Raw genomic sequence first — 23,917 nt, forward strand, 5'->3', positions numbered from 1 at the left:
TCTCTATGATGTTACGTCAGTTCCTCTCATCGGCAGCACCAGAGAAAAGAATTCTCCGTCCTCTAGTCGCGATGTCTTTACCGGCCTCACCGACCACCGCCTCCTACAACGTCGCCTCGGTTTTTGTCTTTAACGCAAGAGGTACGTTATCAATATCTCCTCCACAGTCGCCATGTTTGTTCATGAATTTGTTGTTAAAAAACTTTTGATTCTGCGCTGCACCCTGGTGGATGTATTGGTTAACATCCATGCCAACGTAAAGGACGCATGGAAGTACGTGGGCAGTGACGGTAACATCGTTTGAAACGGACGTATACATTTTCGTACGTAAACGGAGCATAAATGGGCCTTTACTCCAATGCCTTAGGTTAGAGCAAAAGGAACACAGTGGAGAATAACACGGTGTGATGAGCTGAATCAGTTTGTAAGGGACAGAGGGATCGTGGCTCTGGCTCTTTGACGTTTGCAGAAGCGTGGCATGCGCCCACGGTCACGTCCACATCGGCTGGAAGCATGAACCGAGCTTTAGCCACCCACCCAGTCAGTCAGTCAGTCAGCAAGGCAGGCAGACAGGCAGCCTCCCCCAGCCTCCCACCAGCCTCACACTCTGTTATTGATCTATTATTGTGCCATGCTGAGTGTTGCTGCATTGACTGGCTGCCTGGCTAATCGAGCCAATTACCCAGAGCCGCCTGGGCCTCGAGCACAAACCTCCACTGTCACCACCACCGGGCGCCTCTAATGGCTCGTTAATGGACCAAACAGCCTGATATGGCCATGTTGAGTAGACAGTAATATATTACCCATTAACTTTAGAAAGTTAACAGGTAACAGATTAACGAATTATGGATTAGGGTTTCGTTACACCTCCGCCTAAAGTTATTGTGTAATCATCCTGTCTACTTACTATCATGTTTACGTTTAGGCCATCAAAAACTGTCGTCCACTGATTCATTTTCTTCATATTTCACTCCACTCTTTGGTATTCAGTCGTCGTCCTCTGTGAAATGCTAGAAAAGTTGACTTTCTCTGGATCAAAGTATTCCCACGGCGTCAGTGAGAAATTGCAGAAAAGCCGCCCTCCTCCGAGCCAGACGATGACGAGAACATTGTTGTCAACTGTAAATTGTGTGAAGGAACAAATTGTTCCTACGACTTCCACAGTTTTCTGACACGGGGACAAACGGCTGCTGTGGCGCAGAGTCATCAGTAATGTTCTCGCGTTGGAAATGACTCGCCGGTATTGACGCTGTGAGGTTTTTGCTGAACTCTCCTCACAGCAGCCACACTAAAGTCTAAGTCAAACTGATTTCAATGCAAAGATAATTGCTGTTGGAGCGCAATGTCAACAGCCACATTCAGCAGCAGACTTACTCAGATCATTCTGTTAAAACCTCTGGAAAGTTGGTTGGCAATATTGAAAAACTGTGTATTTAATAGCAGAGTTGAAGATCCAATAAAACGTGGCTGATGAGAGCGTTTCCAGAGGTCAGGGTCTCGGCGTCCAGGCTCTCCTAACGAGGCCGAGGAGTCTCGTCCTAATGAAGCTGCGGATTCACATTTCATAAACACGGAGGAAGAGCGCCTAGCCACATTATTCATTGAGGCAATTAATTACACATACACACACTCCCAGCACCCACCGACGCTGATGTAATACTAATACTAATAAACTTTGTTTGTACGGCACTTTTTTAAAACAGAATTACAAAGTGCTGTGCACGTCGTGATAGCAAAACATGAAGTTGCCAAGGGCTCTATAGAAATCATATGACGGGATACAGGATACTGGTGAATATACAGTTACATTCTGGGACCTTACCATTAGCTTTAGAAACAGGTTGATTCATTGGTACTCCTGAGGAGGACAGAATTTGTTTATTGTGTGATTTGGAGGAAATTGAAAGTGAGCTTCATTTTTTGTTTTACTGCCCATTATATGATGAATTAAGACACCAGTTATTTTGTAAAATGCCGTCTATTTGTGTTAACTCTTTTCGGTTAAATGATTATGTCAGCCTTGAATTGTGTTTCAGTAAATGTATTTTCTGGTTGGCAGATTTTGTGAATAAAGCTTGGGAAAAGAGACAGAATGCTCTATATGTTTGAAGTGGAGTTTGGAAAACAGAGTTCTTGCTTTTATTTCCTGCTTTTATTTTTATACTGTAAATTTATGCAACGATGGAATGATTCACATGTTGTGTCCTATAAGTCCATGTGGGCCGGGCACCTCCTGGTGCATGACACAGAAATAAAGAATCTATCTATCTACAGTCATAACTATACCAAAACACACACGTGCAAAAAAAAAAGCGGAATACTAGAAGATACAGTGATGTCTTTAAAATTTCAGCCACAAGTCATGAGATAATCCTAGCCACAATTTATTCAGTGTAAGCTTTATTTCTGACTTTAGGCTCATTTATGCTCGACATATATATATACACATATATAATATGGATACGGATACAGAGGCAGCCTTCTGTACGTTCTGAGTTGAGTAACTGAGTTGGGTACTTTTTTATTGTCAGAATCTCTTCTGAAATTTTTCTTGCGTCCGAGACACTTGTTCTTCATGGCAAAACAACAAATACCAAATAAAATACACACACACATATAACATATAACATAAGACATCCATCAGACATATAATAATGTGCTATAGGCTCCATAATGTGCCTCCATATCCTTACACAACAATAATAATAACAATAATTCAGTGCCCTGACTGGCCCAACTGATTCAACATTTTAAACGATTGAGGAATAAAGGAGTTCCTCAGTCTATTTAATCTCTGCGTTCATTTCCTCTATGAGCGAGACACAAATTACCAAGAAAATAGTACAAAAGTACAAAATAGTAGTACAAGTACAATAAAGTAAGAAAGAAAAAAACTGTTACTTAGCCACATCTTCCCTGATCCTGACCAATCAGGAGGCTGACAGCTCCCACGTTAGAGTGTGGAGACCCAAGGGATCCGACCAGCTTCAGACAAAAACTTAGGGTTTGGGTTTGGGTCGGGTTCGGCCGTGTCGCCATGACGACACTGAAGGCCACACGGAGGCTGTTTCAGGCGGTGAATGTAACCTAGAGATCGAAGATGAGCAAAATCTCAGGCTCAGGTTCAGGCGCAAACACAAGAGCGCCTGTCGGGTTCAGGTCGGGCTCGGACAAAAATATGCGCATATTTATCAGCTGTTCAAGCGCCGATCTTTGCATGAGGCTCAGTGTGTGACTCGCCGTCGACATGCTGTCCCTCTCCCCTGTCTCACACCGGCGTGTTGGGCATTCTGCTGAGTCGGCACATCACGCGGCGGCGTCGGGGGTGAGTGAGGTTAAGGAGTTTCCATCCTGCCTCTTCCTCGGCTAAGGGATTCAGACATCAAGGCGTAGGGGGTCAGCGGTGCTGAGGGCCCGGGTCAGGAGGAAGAGCATCGCATTAGCCTGCCAACACGTCCGCCTGCGTGCCAGCAGCTCCGCTCGCCGCATCCCTCAATTTATTCTGAAATCTGAATTCAGTCTTGTGTGTGTGTGTGTGTGTCTGTGTGTGTGTGTGTGTGTGTGTGTGTGTGCGTGTGTGTGTGTGCCATATAGTCTTCTGCAGAGCTGCCGATGAGAGCATACTGCACATTTTCATGCATGTATGCAGGAAATCCACATCCTATATTTTTCTCCCCCACACTGCATACATTTCTTTTTCTCTTCTTTCTTTTTTGATGTACTCTACTTATTCTGTTTTTTTTTTTTTCTTTTCCTCTCAGTCTCACCACAGTATGTTCTACTTCACACCCGTCATGAGGAGAACGCGTTATGCTGTGATCTGGAAACAGAAACTGGTAACTTTAAATCAGTAATAATTAATTACTGTGAAATATGCAGATTAAAATAATACTGTGTAGCTGTGTAGCTAATGAATAAACGTTTCACCTTGCAGTCTGTAATTCACACACACACACACACACACACACACATACACACACACACAGACCGTAAAGAATAAATAACAATAGGTGATAACACTAATAATTAATAAATTAAGTATCTCAAAAACAATGAAAAGTAATCTAATTACGCCACTTTTAGTTTGAGTATTCCTGTGGATTGTTACTGATTCCTGACAATTCTGACAATTTTAGTCATAATTTGTGATAATTTTATTTGAATAATTGCCTATTATACTGCCCTGCATTACAGGCACATGGCAGCGATTCATGAAACCTTTTATATTCGCTGTTCCTACCAACCCGGCAATGAGTGTCTCATTATATTCTTAAAATAACCTTCACAGAGGTTTCTTTTTTTTTCTTTTTTCTTTTTTTTCAGGGTCACAATGAGATTTATGTATTAGGTATTTTATTATGCAAAAGGGTCATTTGTGACCCTCAAAGTTTTGCTAATCATGAACTACGTCATGCAAAGCAGTGAAATATAAAAACATGTAAAATCCAACTTCATTATTCTGATCCTCTGAGTTTATTCATTCAATAAATCACTCAATATGTATTTGTAGTACAAAAAACCCCTCATGTTCAGTCCATGTGACCTCCAGATGTGATTCATCCCCTTTATATTTTGTATTTTTTAATTAAATGTGTCCTCAGTAGCCGGACTGCACTTTCTGTTGCAGTGGAGTTTGGGAACACGTCTTCACCGCGTGTCGCACCGCGGTTTGAATTCTGCCGTCAGTCGATGGTGGACAGAGCTGACTCACAGGTTGTGCATCCATCTGTCTGTAAACTGCATGTGAGTTGACATGTTTAAACGGTTGCCAAGTGTGCACACTCACACCAAACATGTAGCAGGTCACTCTTTGTTTGGTAGCTCATATGGATCCACAGCTTCCACTCCTCTGGGACGCTTTCTGCCAAATGTTGGAGTGTCTGTGGGAGTTTCTCCCAGATGTTGGAGTGTCTGTGGGAGTTTGTGCCCGTTCATCCAGAAGAGCCTTTGTGAGCTCAGACTCTGATGTTGGACCAGAGGGCCCGGCTCCCAGTCTGCGTTCTAGTTGATCCCAAAGGTGTTGGATGGGGTTGAGGTCGGGGCTCTGTGCGGGCCGCTCAACTTCTTCCACCCCAAACTCAGCCGGCCACGCCTTTATGGAGCTGCTCTGTGCACTGGGGCTCAGTCATGCTGGGACAGGAAAGGGCCTTCCTTCCCCAAACTGGTCCCACAAAGCTGGAAGCAGAGAATTGTCCAAAATGTGTCGGTGAACTGAAGCGTTCAGATTTCCCTTCAGTGGAGCTGAGGGGCCGAGGCCGAGCCCAGAAACACCAGCCCACAGCGTGACCCCTCCTCCAGCAAACTGCACAGTCGGCACAATGCGCTCAGGCAGGGAACGTTCTCCTGGCGTTCCCCAAACCCAGACTCGTCCATCAGACGCCACATAGAGGAGCCTGATTGGTCGCTCCACAGAACACGTTTCCACCGCTCCATGATGTTGATTCCCAAGGTGCATGTGCTCGTTCTTTCTCTGAATGGGATCCAAATTTTTTAGCATCCTTCCTGTGTGCGGCTTGGAGAACCTGAACGGAGCCCAACCGTCACTCCACTGTTTGCTGTTGTCATTTGGGTGGAACAGAATAACGTGGTGAAAGTGTGAACGTGGTAAAATTAGCCATATTACTAATGACTCTTCGGGCTCTAGTTTCGCAGACCAGGCAAGGCGGGGGCGTAGCGCAGATGCGCTTCGCCAACTGGGTGTGGCCAGGCGGATTTTCCAAGTTTGGCACGCCGTTCTCGGTGGCGCAAGTACTCCGCCGTCCCTCCTACCGGCGCAAGGGAGGAGAGAAGGTGTGGAGTGGGTTTGACACAGCCGATTCACATGTAACCAATCAAATGAACCCCTGCCCTTGCCTTTAAAATGCGCTGCGTGAAGGCGTAATGAAAGTTTACACAGCTGATATGGAGGTCTATTGCCGCAGGCGGAGCAGAGCCCAGGAGACAGGCGCGGAGCGGAGACCGGCGAGCAGTGCGGACACGTCACCAAAACCTCACAGGCAGGCTTCCGGGATGTCAGACACATGAACGATGCAATAAATACCGAAAAAAACACTATTCAATGCTACGATCACAATCAGCACATACATATATCTCCATATCAACTGTCCCGTCACAGCTGATGTCAGATCAAAGGAGATTGGCACTGTTTGTGCTGATTGTGAGGTTTTGGTGATGTGCGCCAGGCAGCCAAACTTCCACTGCGCCAGCTCCGCTCCGCCTTGCGCGGAAAGTAGACGTGGTTTCAGATGGCGAGCTTTTGGCGCACCTCGGCGAAGCCTTTTGGCACGAAACTGTCACTGCGCCAAGCCGAATCTGTCGGCACCTCCCCCCGCTGCGCCGCCACTCCCATCTCGGCGAACCTCCGCCTGCGAAACTTGGACACTGTCCGCCTCTGCCGTTTCGCCGGTCGAAACTAGCTCTGCGCGGGGTTCGCCTCACTGCGCCACCCTGCGCTGCGCCGGGAAACTAGAGCCCTTCATGTGCAAATATATCGGTCACTTTTAACGATGCTAACTGATATGTATCTAGCTACTTTGCTCGACCACCGCTGCTCTCTCACCTCTCTCTCATCATATTTGTGCTACACTGCTCTCTCACCTCGTTCACCGTGTCGCTCGCTCGTTTTTTCATCCTATCCAGGACGAATTGCACTTCTTTGGTCGAGGTTACACACCGAAGACAAGAAAAACAACCGAACACAGAGCAGACGTCCAGGAAAACAACACTGTAAAAAGTTTTTTTTTTTTTTTAAAGTGTTTACCATTTGCTGTAGTGTACAGACAGGCGTCAAGGATCCATAACAAAACAAGGCAACATATTCACAAGTAGGGGAGAGTGGGGTAATTTGTGCCAAGGGGCAAGCCTCACTCTGTTGATGTTTGAATAAGAGTGTAAACTAAATGGCTAAAATGGAACATATACACATTGGCCTATATAGTTGTTGTCTGTAAGTTAATGATTATATTCTGACATGTGAAAGCATTCTCTATATACAGGATATAGGGGAGAGTGGGGTAATTTGTGCCAAGGGGCAAGTAGTGCCACCCCTAGAAAACCATAGAAGAAGTTGGTCATGTGACCACATATTTTTGAAGAGGCATCCATTTCACTCATCCTGCAAAGAAGGGAGACACATGGCTTGAGAGGTAAGCACATTTAAGTTCAAAAAACATTTTTTTGCCCTCCAAAGTAAAATTTCCATGATCAAGGTTTTTTGATTGCTGTGTTTGAACAATTATAGAAAACTTTGAAAACAGTTCACACAGGTTTTAGTACTTTAGTAAGCTACACCATGAGTCTATACAGTTAGCATGATGTTAGCTCAAAACAGCTGGGGGATGCATTTTTTTCAAAATGGTGGGCTTGGGGTAATTTGTGCCAAAGGGCCTTGGGGTAAGTTGTGCCAGTGGCACAGCTTGTGATTATATACTATATATTACTTTATTGTATTTTATTGTTATTGTACATTAGTTTCTTACCTTTGATCACTAAAACTATTCAGATTCAGATGAAGATGATTTGCAGGTGTTCATTTTGGAATTTTTATTTTGTTCTGGGTATGTGTTCATGTGGCGCTAGGCCTTGTTATAGAAAAGTGGCCTGTGATCTTGTTAAAATAATAAATCAATGTTAAATAAATAATTTTGTATTGAATTTGTTTTGCTTTTATATAGCATTATCATTTGTGAGATTAAAATGATCTGTTTTACTTCAATTATCAATGGCACAATTTACCCCAGTCTATTCTCTCTAATGGCACAATTTACCAGGCACCGGGGGCAAGTTGTGCCACAAAACCACTTTTTTTTTTTTTTTAAAGCTATATTTCTCAAACAGTTTGTATAAGATCCAAAGCGATTGTTCCCAGGGATGCTCAACATCAAACTATATGTGCATATTTTAGTTGGAGGCATTACTGTAATCCCCTCGCTTTAAAGGCACTTTAAGTAAAAATTGGCACTATTTACCCCACTCTCCCCTATAACATTAAAAAAAAAAAAAAAAAAAAAAAAAAAAAAAACCTTAAGAAGCTCATATATTCCTCTTCTATCTCACCATTATGGATACGATGTATGAATAGGACACACAACAGCCTGATGTGTGAAAGGGTCACCCCAAGGAAGCTATTTAAAGCCTTTAAGAGGGGCCCTAATTTCATATAATCAGAGCAATGACAAACAGGATACTGGCCAACATCCATGGTTGTAGTAAAGTACAGGCAGACACACAACAGACGATCCCAGGAAAATAACATCGGATGATCAACCATCTCATCTGTAAACAATAATCTTCACACAAACATGTAATTAATCAAATGTAGACAGTTGTTTTTTTTTTTTTTTTTTTTTTTTTTCCTTAAAGGTGGAGACATGATGTGGCATTTTTAATGTGGCATCAAGCTCATTCCAAATCTGCGGTCCTCTGCACACGACGCTGAAGCTGGTGGGGTTAAAATAGCTCAGACAGCCTGAGGCTTTACGACTGTAAAAAATGACGTGCAAAACAGAAGTCACTGTTTCATACATCAGCGGACATCTGCCCAGTCTTTGTGGGTCTTTAGTGTGTGTGTATAAAAAAACACATGCAGCTAAACTCGAGAGGCGTTGGGAGTTTTGAGGTATATTTTCTAAACTGTATTGTATTTGAATCATATAGTCATTTAATTTCTAATTTGAAAAGTCTTTTCAATAAGATGCTGAGTTGTGGGCAGCACATCGGGGAGCTTATAGTCCAAAAAAAGTCCCACATCCCATTCATTTCCTATTCATCCATTCATTTTCTTATTTCCATGTTCTTATTTCCTATTTATTATATTACAGCACACTTAATGTTCATAATTGTACATAGGAGTGTATATATACTTTTCTGTTTTATTTTTATTTTTATCTTATTTCACTTGCACAGTGCTGGAGTTGTTGCCATCACATTTCACTACTGCTGTACTTGTACATTCATGCATGTGACAAATAAAAATCTTGAAGTGCTTATTATTATTCATTATGAGTATATTTTATGATACGCCTTCTCATGAAATATTTTAATGCCAGGTGTAAATGGGGGGGTCATATCTACCCAGAGTGCACTGCTCCCTGACACTGAAGACACTGCAGTGGCTGTTAAAGGAGCTCCTGTGAAAAATGTCCCTCAAAGTGACAGTCCAACTTTTACTGGATAATTAACCAGTGATACAGCCGGTTTGACCCTCCTGGCTTTCCGTAGATCCAGCCTTGAAAATTATGTCACATATCATCTCTTTCCCTCTCTCTCTCTCTCTCTCTCTCTCTCTCTCTCTCTCCCTGTCTGTCTTTGCCGTCATTCCTCTCCCTCCGCTGTCAGCTATCAAACGGGAAGCGAGGCTGCCAAAGCGGCGGGTGTAACCTTTCGGTGTTGTTGGCGTGCGGCGCTCAGAGTTGTCGATCATCACGCGCTCTCCGTCTCTCTCTCTGTGCACAGGCGGCAATCAGCAGCTCCACCTCAATTAGCATCTCTGCCTCCCACACATGCCGCCTGTCAGGACTCATTACACACACACACACACACCGCCCACCGCTGCAACACGCCACGTGTGTGTGTGCGTCCGAGCGCACGCCTGCGATGGTGCCGCGGTGTGCCGGCGTTGAAACCGGCGGCTGTCGGCCCGGTAACCCGCCGGTAATCCCTCACACACACACATGCTGTCAGTCAAAGCGAGCCCGGTGTGCTGCGGCGCTCACACACCGTAATCCCGTCCAATCTGCTGATGTGAACTCTAATTAGTCACACACTAAAGAAGTCAGAGTATAATCTGAATACACTCAAGGAGTTACAAGGAGTGTATTTTTACTCCCAAATCCAAGTACACATTTCAGTAGATTGACTGCAAAGTGAAAATAATCTGCATTTTAACACGGCGTCATCGTCAGTGTTGCAGTGTTGTTTTTCTTCAAACCGGGGAGATAATCCCACTCGTCTCCAAAGCAGTTTGACTTGTTTCTGGGTAAATATGTAAGTATATGAAGTGTAGATTTGTTGAAACAAGGCAGAAAGAGGCAGATTAGCCCACCGGAGTCGAGGAAACGACATTTGAATGATTCAGGAAAGTTCTGGAAACGAGCACTGGCATCTGATCTAATTAACTGTGCTCCTGAGAAAGCCTCTCTCTCTCTCTCTCTCTCTCTCTCTCTCTCTCTCCCTCTCTCTCTCTGCAGTCTCTGTCGTGGATTACCGTTTTATTAGATTGTTCTAATGCGGTTCACTCAGACAGGCTCGTGTTTAAAACGTTTATTACAGCAGCAGAACACAGTTTGGCGTCGAGGCTCCGACCTCATCGCTCCCCGCAGATGTGTTTACTGAGAGATACTGGGGATGAGCGATGAGTAACACACACACACACACACACACACACACACACGCACGCACAGCCAGAGCCTACAGGTGCATGCTGGGAGGTGGTGGTGGGGTTGAAAGAGCAAGAGGCTAATTACAACCTGTAGTTACATTTTTTTTTTTATAGTTTCCCTCTTCAGAGACAGAACTTTAAAAAAAAAAAAACAAAAAAAAAACGAGGTGTCAGATGTGTTTCTTCTGTCGAATAAAAAAACTCGTTTACCGGCTGCAGTTTGTCACTTCGTTAACTGGAAACCTGCTTTCCCGCCTGCCGCTGAAGCTCCGCCCCCCTGATGTTTATGGAGACCGCAGTTCAAACCACCCTCACTTCTTCACCTGTTTTCAGATAATAAATACACTGTTTAATGATAAAGATAGAATAGAATAGAATAGAATAAATCTTTATTGTCCACCAAGGTGGAAAATTGTCTTTGGCTCACCAACATGTAACTTTTAACTTCCTGTTCGATCTTATTCTCCTTTTAGCTTCTTTTTATTAATTGTTTTTATGTATGTTTTCTTGTGTTGCTTTTATGTTGTTTTAATGCCTTTATGCTCTATGTAAAGCACTTTGAATTGCCTTATCGCTGAAATGTGCTCTCCAAATAAACTTGCCTTGCCTTGCCTTGCCATGTAAGACAGACCGCTCTATAAAACACAACAACAACATACAAAGATTGCATAAACACACTTGGTGAAATAAACAAAAAGAAAAATGAAAATAGACATGTAGCAGTTCATATCAGTGTCTGTGGATTGGTCACTTTGTTGAATTAAGAATGCTGATGGCATTTGGTATAAAAGATTTTTTAATACCAAAATCAGTCACTTCACTTAAATAGTCATGATTTATTTGTGGTTCTGGTGGAATAAGTCAGAGTTCTTCTCGTTCTTGCTCCTCTTGGGCTGTGAGGTCAGTGATTTCGGTGATGAGCCAAACGCCGACAGGCCGACATCACTTTTGGTGTCCCTCCGCCAAGAACCGCTGAAGGGGGCCCCCCCCGCCCCCCACCCCCCCGCCCTAAACAAGGCATCAGACCCAGAGACAGCAGCTCTCACTCTGCAGGATCCTCCTGTCAGTGCAGACACTAGAAACTTTTTTTTCTTTTTCTTTCCCACCTCTCTCTGAGCGCCGAGCCTCTCCTGCAGTCCTTATCGGTCTGTAAACTCGCTGATCTGAAGCGGATCAGAGCGCCTTTCAGATACCCGGCTGAGATGCCCGGGTTCCTAACAGCTCCTCTATCGCCTCCAAACACACCCAACACTTTTTTCTTGAGAGCAGACGGCTCACTCACAGCGCTGCGGGCTGCTTATGTTCTGTACTTTGTGGTGTGTGTGTGTGTGTGTGTGTGTGTGAGCTTTATGATGTATGGTAATGTGCTTTGGCTGTCTGCTGGTGGTAACTGGAGATTTTGCTTTGCAGCAGGGGTGTGTAAGTGCTCCATTATATGGGGATGGACTTGCAGCGGGGGGGTGGTGTGTGTGTTTGTGTGTGTGTGTGTGTGTGTGTGTGGTGGGGGGGGGGGTGTATTACATTTTCAAGCTTATAGCTGACAGACGGCTTCGCTAAAACCTCGACTTGAGCTGCTGGAACGCACCTGTAATACAGTTTCTATAGACTGAGACAGCCTGTGTGTTTACAGCTGGAGACTGGCGTGTGCACTTAAGAACACACACACACACGGATAAGAGACTGTGTGTGTGTGTGTGTGTGTGTGTGTGTGTGTGTGTGTGCGAGCACTCACACGCTCATTCACACGCTCACATTCATCCAAGGACATGGCCTACTTATCTGTTGGTTAAACACATGCACACTTATCAAGGATGTGTTCAAGTGTGTGTTAAGTGTGTGTGTGTGTGTGTGTGTGTGTGTGTGTGTGTGTGTGTGTGTGAGGGGACTGATAACTCATGCTGATAGTGTCATTCAGTTAAAGGTACACTCCGCACAATTGCCAAATGTCCATTTAGCTGGGACCCTTTAGACTCAGCTGATTCTGAGCTGTGCTGAATTAAAGGGATAGTTCGCATGTTTGGACATGAAGTTGTATGAAATCCTCCCCGGCAATGTGGTGCATGTCAAGTTTTTTTTTTTTTTTTTTTTTTTTTTTTTGTTAGTTAAGGTGCTAGCCTGCTCGTATGTGCTGATACTGATGGAGCAAAAATGGAGTTTTTTTTCCTGGAGTTGGTTTTGTGATGGAAATTTATTACTCTCTGGAAAGCATGCTGTTTTGAGAAGCAAAACTTTTTATCTTTGTAACCCCAGCAAACTAGCCACAAGCACCTGTCTCAATACTTCAGGAGGCCACAACTTTGCCCAGGGGACACCTTGCATAAATTAAAAACAAACAAAAAAACCTTTTCATGCACCACACTGCCGGGGAGGATTTCATACAACTTCCTGTCCAAAAATGTGAACTATCCCTTTAAATTGTATCAGAGTGAGGACCCTTTAGACTCAACTGACAAAAAAAAGTGAAATAAGCACAGAATTTTAAGGTTGAGTCTATATGGCTCTCATTGAATCGAACAACAAGGACCCAAACGAGGACTCAAATATCCTTTATTTGAGTCTTTTCTAATTTATTGTGCACATTCATGACCCCTAGAGGAAGACTGAGTTCAGTGACGGCATGACCTGTCCTCTAGCGCCACCATCAGACCTAAACTTTCAATTTGTGAATGCAAAACTCCAGCAGTTTCTATTTGAATCCTTTCAAATTTGCAAATGTCCAGACCTCGCTGAGTGAGAAGACAGCGTTGCTATCTTCTGTCTGTGCTGTGGAAATGATCAGGTTCAGGTCTGCATTCTGTTTTCCAGCCTGAAAAGCATAAAATTGTGTGCTTGCACCTTTTTAGGCATGCAAGTGGTCGACCCATAGACACAGACTGGGCCGTTTTTATCTGAACTGCTGACATTTCAAAGAGCTGTGAGCGCTCTAACGGGCTAACTTTTGTAATTCCTCATTCTGGGTTATTCTATTTTTCATATAATATATTCTGTATAGTTTAATAACATATATGAGTATGCGTATGCTGTATACACACATCCTGCACTTACTGTATGTGGCTGTTTTGCACTTTGGATTGGATGCTACACTTCATTTCATTGTTAAAGTATGACAATAAAGTTGAATCTAATCTAATCTAATCTAACTTCCATATTAACCTGTGTATAAACTGTGTATAAAACCTGTGTATATTTTGGAGTAACGACCAAACAAGCAGTGGAGTTATATGGAGCATGGAGAGACAGAATTTGAGTGACTGTTACATAAAAGAATAGTTTTTCATTTGGTTAATAATCGGTGAAAACAAAACTCTGCCTGTGGTGCGTTCACTGGAAAGCAGAAATCAAAGTATCAGTTACAAAAATCTCAGCAAGATGGCATTTGTGTTGCCAGCTAAAGACATGGACGCTCTCTTCCTTGGTACGCTGCAGAGAGGAAAATTCAGGGTGCTTTCCTCTTGAGAGCATCACATTTTTCAGATTTCACTCTGTGAACCGCATCAGATCACAAGTCGCAGATGTGGAAGACGCAGTTTTTAAGGTCTGACTCTTGAGGAAGGTCAGTGAAAGCAGCAGCCTCAGCTGTGACTCGACTGTGCTGTGAGGTTCCTGTTTTCAAAAAGGACATTTATAAAGGAGGTGGGCGAGTGTTGCTGGTTTTATGGTTTCTCAGAAGTAAACTCAGTGATAAGTTTGTGATGAAAGGCCCAGGCTACATGATGAAGACTAACAAGAGACAGACAAAAGGAAAACGCCGGCTGAAGGCCTTTTAAAGTCTCTATTTTTGATCCAAACTGGTTTCATGTTTAAAATAATTATGACCTCATGCTGTCAACCAAGTTCACACACCGACTGGGATGCTTTGTCCATCATCAAAGTTTTCAGAACAGGTTTGATTTTCACATTTTTTGGGCTGCAAGCTAATAAACTGATGAAACAATGTTGTGAACTCTCCAGAAGGTGTGAACACACACACACCACTGGCAGCTCAGCCACGACACACGACTGGACCTGCTGGGATGCAGCGTTAAAACAGTGAGACGCAGGATCTGCTCTGCACGGGGCTGCAGGGTCTGGAGGCTGAGCTGTGATGACCTGTGATCACCACGGAAACTGATCAGCTGGTTTTCCCATGGCTCGGTCCGGATCGCCTCTCAACCTCCTCAGGGTGCTCGACGCATTCTCAGCATGAGATGGAACCAGTGTTTTATTAATTTATTCATTGTTTTGTCTCGTATTGCAAATTTTGGTAGTAGCATATTAAAGGTATTGGCCTCAGTGTGCAAGGTTTCTGTGCATAACGATTTCGATTAGATCATAGATTAAAAAGACGCGTACGAAAAATAAGTGCTTGGTTTGCAAAGGCCTTTACTGTGGACAGCGTGCTCAAATGAGTGAATGTGACACTTTACTGGCCGCACTGCCTTGTGTTGTCACTATGGCAACCAACAACAGTCGCCATTTCCATTTGACCTCGTCAGACGACCACGGCAAACAGTTCAATGTTTGTACGGGTCAACCATAAAGATATCGAATACTGCCGCAAAATATCAGCAGCTTCAGTCTGAATATCTTTTTTTTTTTTTAATTACTTTTTACAGACGTAAAGACATGAAGACGTTACATTGCTGTGTGATATCGGGAAACAGGACCTGGTGGAGGAGGGTAAACATAACAAAAAACAAATAATAATAATAATAATAATACTGATAGTGACAACAGTAATAGTACAGACCTAATAATAATAATAATGATGATAATAATAGTAGTAGTAGTAGTAGTAGTAGTAGCAGCCAGTGTAATAATAGTAATCATCACAATAATATTCCATACTATTATACTTATAATATTAAACATGCCACAAAATGGAGTGGGCACAGAAACAAACAAATAGAAAGGGTAACCATGTGAACAGTTTTGGAGAAAAAAAAACATTCAGTGTGAATTCTGTCATAAGTCCTGGCCTTCAAAGCCTTGAGAGTGTCTGAGATGAGAAAGAGACGGAGAGAGGGATGGAGAGATGAGAAAGAGACGGAGAGAGGGATGGATGCAGGGAGGGAGGACGACAGAAGAGGGCTAAGAAAGGTGATGCTGCCTCAGCTGGTGCCGGTGTTTTTTCTGCTCCTGTGGTTTGTTGTCTTGTGTTTGTTCAGTCTGGGTTTCTTGTGGTGGGTCTCGGGCTCCTGCAGGGCTCCTGTTAGCCCACAGCCGCTTTCATCTCCGGCAGAGGACGGAGAAGACATCCCTCCTCGCCGCTGAGGAGGTGCTGCGGTGCCGAGGGGAGGCCGCCTTCCCGGCGAGGCGGAGAGGAGCGGCCGGGCTAATTATTCATCAGGAGCGGAGGCTGGATGTGGAGCGAGGCCAGGCGGGTCAAATCACGTTCACCAGGACTTCCTGATTCATTTTTCCTCCCTTCCAAGGGAGGAAAAATGAATCAATTTACTCTCATTAGTGCAGCTGTGTGGCTTTTTGCAGGCTGTACTTTTTCAGTCTTTGTTGGAGTTAATAATTTTAGTTTTCCCCTCATAGTGGTATTTCTTGTAATCGATTCTACAAGTTTGACCGGTCAGCTTTTTCCCTGCAGCTAGAGTGAGCGCTGCACCGGGACGGTTTCTCTCCAACATGAATGAAGACGATCCGGAACAGCAAACAACAGGACAAAAAAAAAAAACGTTTGTTTGGGATTCAGTACTGTCGCTGTTTTGCAGCCGTAGCTGGAACAACAATGTTTCTGTGTCGCTACGCCTCAGTTCCCCTCGGCGTTGTCCGTCTGTTTACTCAAAGAAAGTAGTTCCTCCAGTCGGCTGGAAAACAGCACCGATAATGAATCCCAAACAACTATAAAATATAAAGAACTACATCGATTTTTGGGGGGAGTTTAGCCTTAAGGTCATCGCTTCCAAATGCATTTTTATCAAACTGATGTCAAGTTGGTTGTTCAGGTAGATCTTTCTATCCAACGTGCACACACACAGAGAGAGACTGCAGGCAAATCAGATTTGTTTCTCAGATCAGATCTTTAAGACAGACTGTCCACAAACACACAGCTTGCTCTGACAGTATCTTGAGTTTGTTTAAGTCATGCATCATCATGCGATTGCTCCATTCATTCAATAAATGTAACTTGCAACCAATTTTGGATCAAACGATGAGGATTCAAAACCCGGCACGAAGCCTGAATTATGGACATTTCACTGGAATTTGAAAGTATAGCTCTGCTGCTCTGATGTAAAAGAAAAAAGAGAAAATAATGAAAACAGGCTCATTGTTGCTTTGAGGCGACAGCGAGGCTGCGTGCATGTAGGAGGAGGGAAGAGGAAACTATTTTAGTCTTATGAAAAAAAAAAACAGGCTAACAAACAGTATCCAGACGAGACAGACAGGTAAAGTAGATAAAGACAGCCTTCCTGATTTAATTGCTGGGTTTTACAGACTCCGTGGGAAGAAAATGTGGCGGCGGTTCCAAGCCCAATAAAAGTGTGTCTTGTCTTTGTGGAGCTGGAAGAGGAAACCGCCACTCGCCAGATAAACCTGAGGCCTCGAGTGCCGTCACTTTAACAAGGTTTTAACCGGCTGGCGGCTGATCAGCGGCTCACACCGTCACCTCAGAGCAGGAACTTTCTGGATGTAAATCTCCGATCTGGTCGTCTCTGCGTAGAGTTTTCATGTTTTCACCGAGGCCGTGTCAGTTTGTCTCCGCGGTGCGAACATGTGTAGGTCAGGTTAAGTTTGCCTTTGGTGTGTATCGTTTCCATAGCAACAACTCTCCTGTACTTGCTGTTTTGACTGCAGGGTTCTCAGGCTTTTTTTTTTTTTTTTTTTTTTGCAACTGATTGTGAGTCACTTACTACAGTTAGAGTTGTAGTATTAATGAAACGGCCAAGTAAGAAAGTAAGTAAGTAAATGAATAAATAAATAAATAATAGATAGATAGATAGATAGATAGATATACTTTATTGATCCCAACCAGGGAAATTCTGGTGTTCCAGCAGCAACAGTAGAAACATACAATAAAGTTAACTAAAAAAAGAATAAAGGCTAAAAATATACAATAGAGACTATAAAGACTAAAGACTCAAAAAATACAATAAGGGCTAACCTAAGGAAAGGAGATACGAGATGTGAAAATATACATATGGAATGAGTATGACAATATACAGATGGCGCTGAAGTATATGCATGATTGTATAGATTGTATAGATAAGGAGAGTTAGTATGAAACCAGGAGACTAAGAACCAAGTAAGAAGAGGGTTGAGGATTTGGAGCATGGCTGCTTCAACAGGAACACCCAAATATGAGGCGATGGTGAGAGAGCGGTGGATCAAAAATAATAATAAAAAAAAAAACAATGCCATGTGTCATCTGCTGCACAAGAGCAGGAAAACTTCAAATATGACGAATCATTTACGCCGACGACACCCCGCTGTGCCAACAGGTGGAACTGAAAACAGGGCAAAAGAAATCACCGCGGCAACCGGGATGTTTACAGCGGTGGACATGAGAGGCGACTCTGTGGTGGGAAACGCAGCTTTGACCGACCCCATCAGCCTAAAAAACTGGGACGTCACTGACAGAGTCTTCTTCATCATCATCATCATCAAATAGATCCGACTTTATGATGATGATGCTGCTCAGAGGATGGGTCAGGTGTAGCTCCATCACTGTCCAAACAAACAAACAAAAAAGATCATGCTTAATTATGTTTTAATGAATTAAATTTATAAAAAATCGAGGAAATTTCTCTGGCATTTATACTTCTTTGCTGTATCGAAAACGCACCAAACCATGATATCTGTGTGTCGTATCAAACTGAACTGTGAATTCTGTGAACCGTTCCACCCTGACCATCCGTCCATCAGTCTCCAGAGAGAGACAGAAAGGGCAGGAGAGAGAGAGCAGGGCCTGGTACCTGCGTCGTGCTCCACCAGGGGGCGCTGTGTAGCAGCTGTCATATAAAACCACTGATTTCAGCAGACAGGCCGTGATGCTCCCTGCTTGTACAGTAGAGCAGCTTTTCCAGCGCAGCACTCGATCACACAGATTGAATTTGTGCTCAGATCGATGGACAGACGCCGCCGCCGCCTCGGTCTGCAGGTAGTTGGATTACAGGCCTGTTAGAGCGGCAGACGGACACCTTCCAACACCATCACAAGGTTTTTCCCACACGTATCCAAAGCCAGATTCTCTTACCACCACATGACGGCACCTCATTCCCAAAATGGCAGTTTTTCTTTTTCTTTTTGTAACCGACACCCGAATGTGTGTTGTCCCCTGCTTGCCTGGAGTGTACTCGGTGTGTAAAAGTGTGTTTTGCAAAAGAAAGACAGAAAGGAAATAAATAAAATGTTGGAGTTAACAGGTTTTTTAACCTCACAGCAGTGATTTCCTCGGTGAGCTGCTGACTCTGACTGAATCGTTTTAGCTGAAATTTAACTTGCTTTATTTCAGCAGCTGATAAGTGCACTTATGCTGCTTTCAGAAAACCACTGTTTGTTGATACAGGTAAACTGCAATCTGCATCGCAATGAAATCTCTAAATTGGAGCCCACTTGTAACTCAAGGGTTCCACTTGAAAATGTTAATATAAACTAAATAAATAAGGAAGTTCTGGCGTCGTCATACTGAGTAGATAGATGTTTTTAGGCTTTGTTTTGTCGTCCTGATTGAATTTGTGAGTGAGTTCAAGTTTAACAGCCGGCAGTTTCAGAGAAGCTCTTTTCACTGACAGAAAACACTGAGAGACAAGTTGTTCCGACCTTAAATATTGATTTTTGTCGCCTCTGTTTGCAGCCACAAACATCCACAGGCTGTGGCTGCTGCTGCAAAACTGGACGTGCACTTCCTGTGCTCTTACGTCCCCTAACACTGAAACTAATCAGCTGTTCACGGGCTGTTTACGTGGTGTTCTTTTTGTTAATTTATGTTTTATTTAGTCTTAGTCCTGTCAAACATCGCTGTTTGTTAGTCAACTTCGTTTTTTTTTTTTTTTTTTTTTTTTTTTTTTAAGTCACGTTTTAGTTGACTAAAATCTGGATGTTCTTATTTTTACTAAGTATTTTCATACAGTTTTAGTCAAAGAAATTTGTTGACATTTTAGTCTTTTCCAGCCATCAGATTATCCTGAACATTTCAGTCGCTCTGATCTGAATTAATCTGGATTCTTCCTCTTCTTTTCTAAATTCAGATTTTCTTTGGTTTTTTTTTTTGTTTTTTTTTGTATTTAGTGAAGGAATACAGAACAGGTGAGACAAGCAGACAGACTGAAACACGACACAGACAAGCATCGTGTATGTGGACGACTGGACAGGTAAAATATTTTATGGATTCGGAAAGGGGAGGGACAGTCTGTTAAGGAATTTGTGTGTGTGTGTGTGTGTGAGAGAGAGAGAGAGAGAGAGAGAGAGAGCTATGGTGGAGTAAAATAAAGAAATAACCTTAGGACAAGTCAAATCTATGGGGGGTAAAAAATGGGAGCAGAAAGGGAAAAAAGGAATAAGGTGGAAGAAGAGGTAAAAAAAAAAACTACAACTTTATTTTACCTTTTCCCTTAATTATAATTATAATTATGTCCTTTTTTTCTCTCTTTTTTCCTCTCTCTTTCTAACCCCCTTGGACGGCCCACACCTCCTCTGACAGGACGATAGCTCGGTGAAATAATCTGGGAGAAACGGTGGATTTTTGTCCTGAGAGGAGAGGAAGACGGCTGCAGCAGGAGGCTATCAATCAAACGGGGGCGGGAGCAGTAAACACTGATCTGTTTTACCGTCTTATCCCTTTAAAGCTGATGTAAATACTGCGACAGTGTTTTCTATAGGACAGCGTTCCCTTTATTTTTGTTTTTGCTGTCGTGTGAGAGCAGGATCCTGCCAGCTGGACTTCCCTGCAGAAATCATCGATCTCCTCGCACATCACCGTGCAGAACGCTCAGAATCATAAACCCTGTTTGTCATTTACAGTTTTGGCTCGACCGGGAGGCTTTTTAACCTTTGCGGCTCTGTAGCTGTCCAAAACAGCTCAGGCCGTAAAGTTAATTTTGAAAGCCGGGAGTCGGTGCAGCTTGTAAAGAAAACGCCGAGTCACCGTGTAGAGCCTGCGAGGTGAGCTGCGGGCCAGTAAAAACCTTACGTAATGCTCCTTTAAACCTCATCCAGTCTGCATTAGTGCAGCGCAGCAGCTGCTACCAGCCCGCATGAGGTACCAGTGAACATGTGACGGCCCGTGAGCGATGCAGTGATAATTATCATTATATACTGCAGCGTTCTGCTTATTTTTATGAACATTTTAATTTTTATCACTTTATTATAATCGTATTTTAATTCAGCTTTTTTTTTTTAATTTTTATTCAGTTTTTTATTCTTTTTTTCATTTTAATCTTTACTTCATTTATTGTCTAATTTTTTTTTATTACTTTTTAATTCAGCTTAGCTCTTTCTTTAGTTTTTATGGAAATTATGAATGTATGTATGTATTTATTTATTTATTTATTTTAAATTATATACATTTTTGAACACTGAATACTTAGAAGTCTGTTCCTTTGATGGACCAAACTGAACTGATTTTTCATTTCAGCATAATGTAGGTTGCTGTTTAAGGGAATTTGTTGCTATGCTGCGCTTATGTTTTATTATTTTTCCCGCTCGTTTGTTCCATTTTACTGTAAAACATGTTTGATTGTACAAAATGTGCTGACTTAATGAAGTGCAGCTGACTGATTTAACGGCCCTGGGTTGGATCTGATCCCGGTCGCTGCAGTCACACAGCGCCACAGACCCGAAGAGGAAGATTTTTCTACCAGTTTCCAGTCCCTCTTCCTGATTTTGGCCACGTTCAGGTGTTTTTAAATGTGAACTCTCATCACATACGTCTGGATGTGCACAAGTTGAATGTTACTCGCTTCTGTTTTGGATCTGCTGACCCACCTGTCGAGGCGGCCGAGCTCTCACCGAGGCTGGAACTGCTTGTGCTCTGGACACCGCCTGACATTCAAAAAGCTTTTGAATAAAATTAATTTATGAGAGAAACGGGATCCAGTGACAAACCACCGCAGTGAACCAGCCGCTCGTTTCCCCTCAGATCTCGGGGCGTGGAGGCAGGTAGAGGCTGGCAGACGGGGGGCGCCGTTGCGGTCGAGGGAGCGCCACCTCATTTGGATCCTGGTCGGCAGCCATGACATTATGCAGAACCTGGTTCCAGCGTTCTCCTGTCCAACAAACCAGATGTTGCACACAGGAGTTCATGTCGGCCACACGCCTCCACGGCTGCGGGGAGGAAACACACTCACAGACATTTTTTAACGTTTTTTGAGATTATTTTTTTGTAACTTTATCTGCTCGTTTTCATGATATTATGAAGCTGCAACTCTTTTTTCCGATTCCAGAAGAAACAAGCAGACGAGCATAACTGTAGCTTTGCACATTGTTCAGATGTGCCTTTTTGCATCCGGGCATCAAGCAGTCGGCCCTGTGTCTTTTGCTTGCTTTGGCCTTGGTCCAGCAGCTACAGCTGTGGAGGAAGAACGCATTCTTCACCTCCTTTCTCCCTTCTTTATCTCCTCCAGCTTCCAGTGTTATCATTTGAGTTTCCCTCGAAGAACCCCCGGGGATCATTCATTCGTTTTCCCCTGGTTTCATCTTTTCAGGTATAAATGTGTACGTGCCCATTCTTGTTTTTCTGGTACCAGGGGTCACCCACATCAAGTCTCTTTGTTTATAACAACTGGTTAATTCCTCACTTACAAGTTAACAATCAAAATAAATTTGGTAAAAGGAAATTAATGTCTCCATCGTCTGGTTCCACCACACGCGTTCCTCAACGTTTCTCATTCTCATTTTTAAACACCGGTGACAATCACGTACCAAACATGCCACTGAGCTAAGAATATGCTTACTAATACGTTCACTCACTTTCACCACAGGAGCTGCTGCTGTTTATTTACCTTTCATGCAACAGATATGCTTCATTTGTTCGACTGGATGAGTTTGCTGATGATGGACAGATGATCCAATCAGCTGCTACGCATTTTTTGTAAATTCCCATTGCTGCCGTCCCTTTTCTGAATGATCCAAAGAGGTTCATTCAGTCTCAGTTCATATGTTATGTCACACATAATATATGTATCTTGATCAAGAAATGCATTGTCTGTATATCTACAACAGCGTACTAGGGTGGAATCTCAGAATTTTCAATATTAAAGTGGTAAATTTACGAGAAAAGAACTTAAATATTCTCTGAGATTATAGTGGTAAATTTCCAAGAAAAAAACTCAAAAATTCATTGGAAAAAAACTTGAAAATTTGTAAATTATAAAGTCGCAAATTTAGGACAAAAAATATTCTTTATTAGTATTTTTCCAAGTTTTGTTCTCATAAATTAGTGGGGTTTTTTTTTTTCTCCTTACAGTGGCTTTAGTACGCCGCTGTACTATATGAGAGCATCCTAGCATATTTTTCTCAACGGTAAGAAGACTCTCTTGTCAGGTGAGCAGCAGAAACTCAGAGAGAAGGTGCAGAGAGATTCCTACCTGCGACCACAGAGACAGATGACGACAGAGTCAGGTTGTGGCTGGAGGTGGACGTCTCAGTGTTTAGCCGTGGAGCAGAAGACAGTCAGTTTATGGAAGTTTTAAAAACTTTATAAAACATATCGTCTGTTAAAATGCAGCTAAGGCACTGGGGATGGACGCCCCTGTAGAGGGACGCACCTTTCCAAAGTTAAAATCATCAATAAAACACAGTTTAGGTGACTGGAGCAGCAGCGTTTAGCAGCTCCTGGAGGCGGCGTGGCAGGCAGGACCTGCTCACCGTCACCTCCTAAACTTCACCACAGCCTCTCCTCTTGAGAAAATTCACTCCAAGTCTTCAAACCGACCTTTCCTCACTGCTTTAGAGATGGTTTCAATTTTTAACATCACATTCAGTTTTAATGCCTTGATCTGCTCCGATGGCCTGATTTGATGTCATGGCTGAATTTGTGTTTAACCTCGTTTTAATGGCTGAATTTGTGTTTAACTTGTTTTATTTGGCTCCAGTGTCTTTATTTTAATTTGATGTTGTGCAACTTGTTTTAATTTTAATGCCTGAACTTTTGCTCTGCTGTTTTGTCTGTCTGACGTCGTGCGGCACTTTGGGCAACACTTTATTGTACTGAAATGTGCTTTATAAATAAACCGACTTATGACCTGAGCCAGTCTGACTCACAGGACTGTGGGTCTCAGGCTGCAGCTGAGCAGATTCTGCAAGACGGCAGAACAAGGAGACAGAACAACAGCATCAGAGGGTTAATAAGCCTAACACCACCATACATCCAGTCTAACACTCTTAACTTTTTAGAAACATCATCCAGATCATCTGTCTGGATGAATAATTTATGTGGATTATCTGCATGATCCATCCAGACCATCCATATTTAAAGAAATACAAACAAGCTGCAGCATTATTTTCCCCTATAGCAGATTGAAGACCAGCTTGACCTTTCTCTGATGCTGGCACAAAGCAAAGTGTGGAGATACGCATGTCTGGCTGTGTGACGCTACACTGTGTGGACTA

The 23,917-nt window shown here is 43.1% G+C and overlaps 1 long non-coding RNA gene across 1 annotated transcript; it reads right to left on the reverse strand.

Moving 5' to 3' along the window:
- Window positions 1–246: 246 nt before the first annotated feature.
- Window positions 247–23,917, reverse strand: LOC115357510 (uncharacterized). The gene is made up of 3 exons (XR_003928119.1): window positions 23,907–23,917; window positions 13,407–13,413; window positions 247–353 (listed from the first exon to the last, which is right to left on the reverse strand). It is a non-coding gene; the product is annotated as an uncharacterized LOC115357510 (long non-coding RNA).

This window comes from Myripristis murdjan, chromosome 4 (genome assembly GCF_902150065.1).
Source record: "Myripristis murdjan chromosome 4, fMyrMur1.1, whole genome shotgun sequence".
Lineage (NCBI taxonomy): Eukaryota > Metazoa > Chordata > Actinopteri > Holocentriformes > Holocentridae > Myripristis > Myripristis murdjan.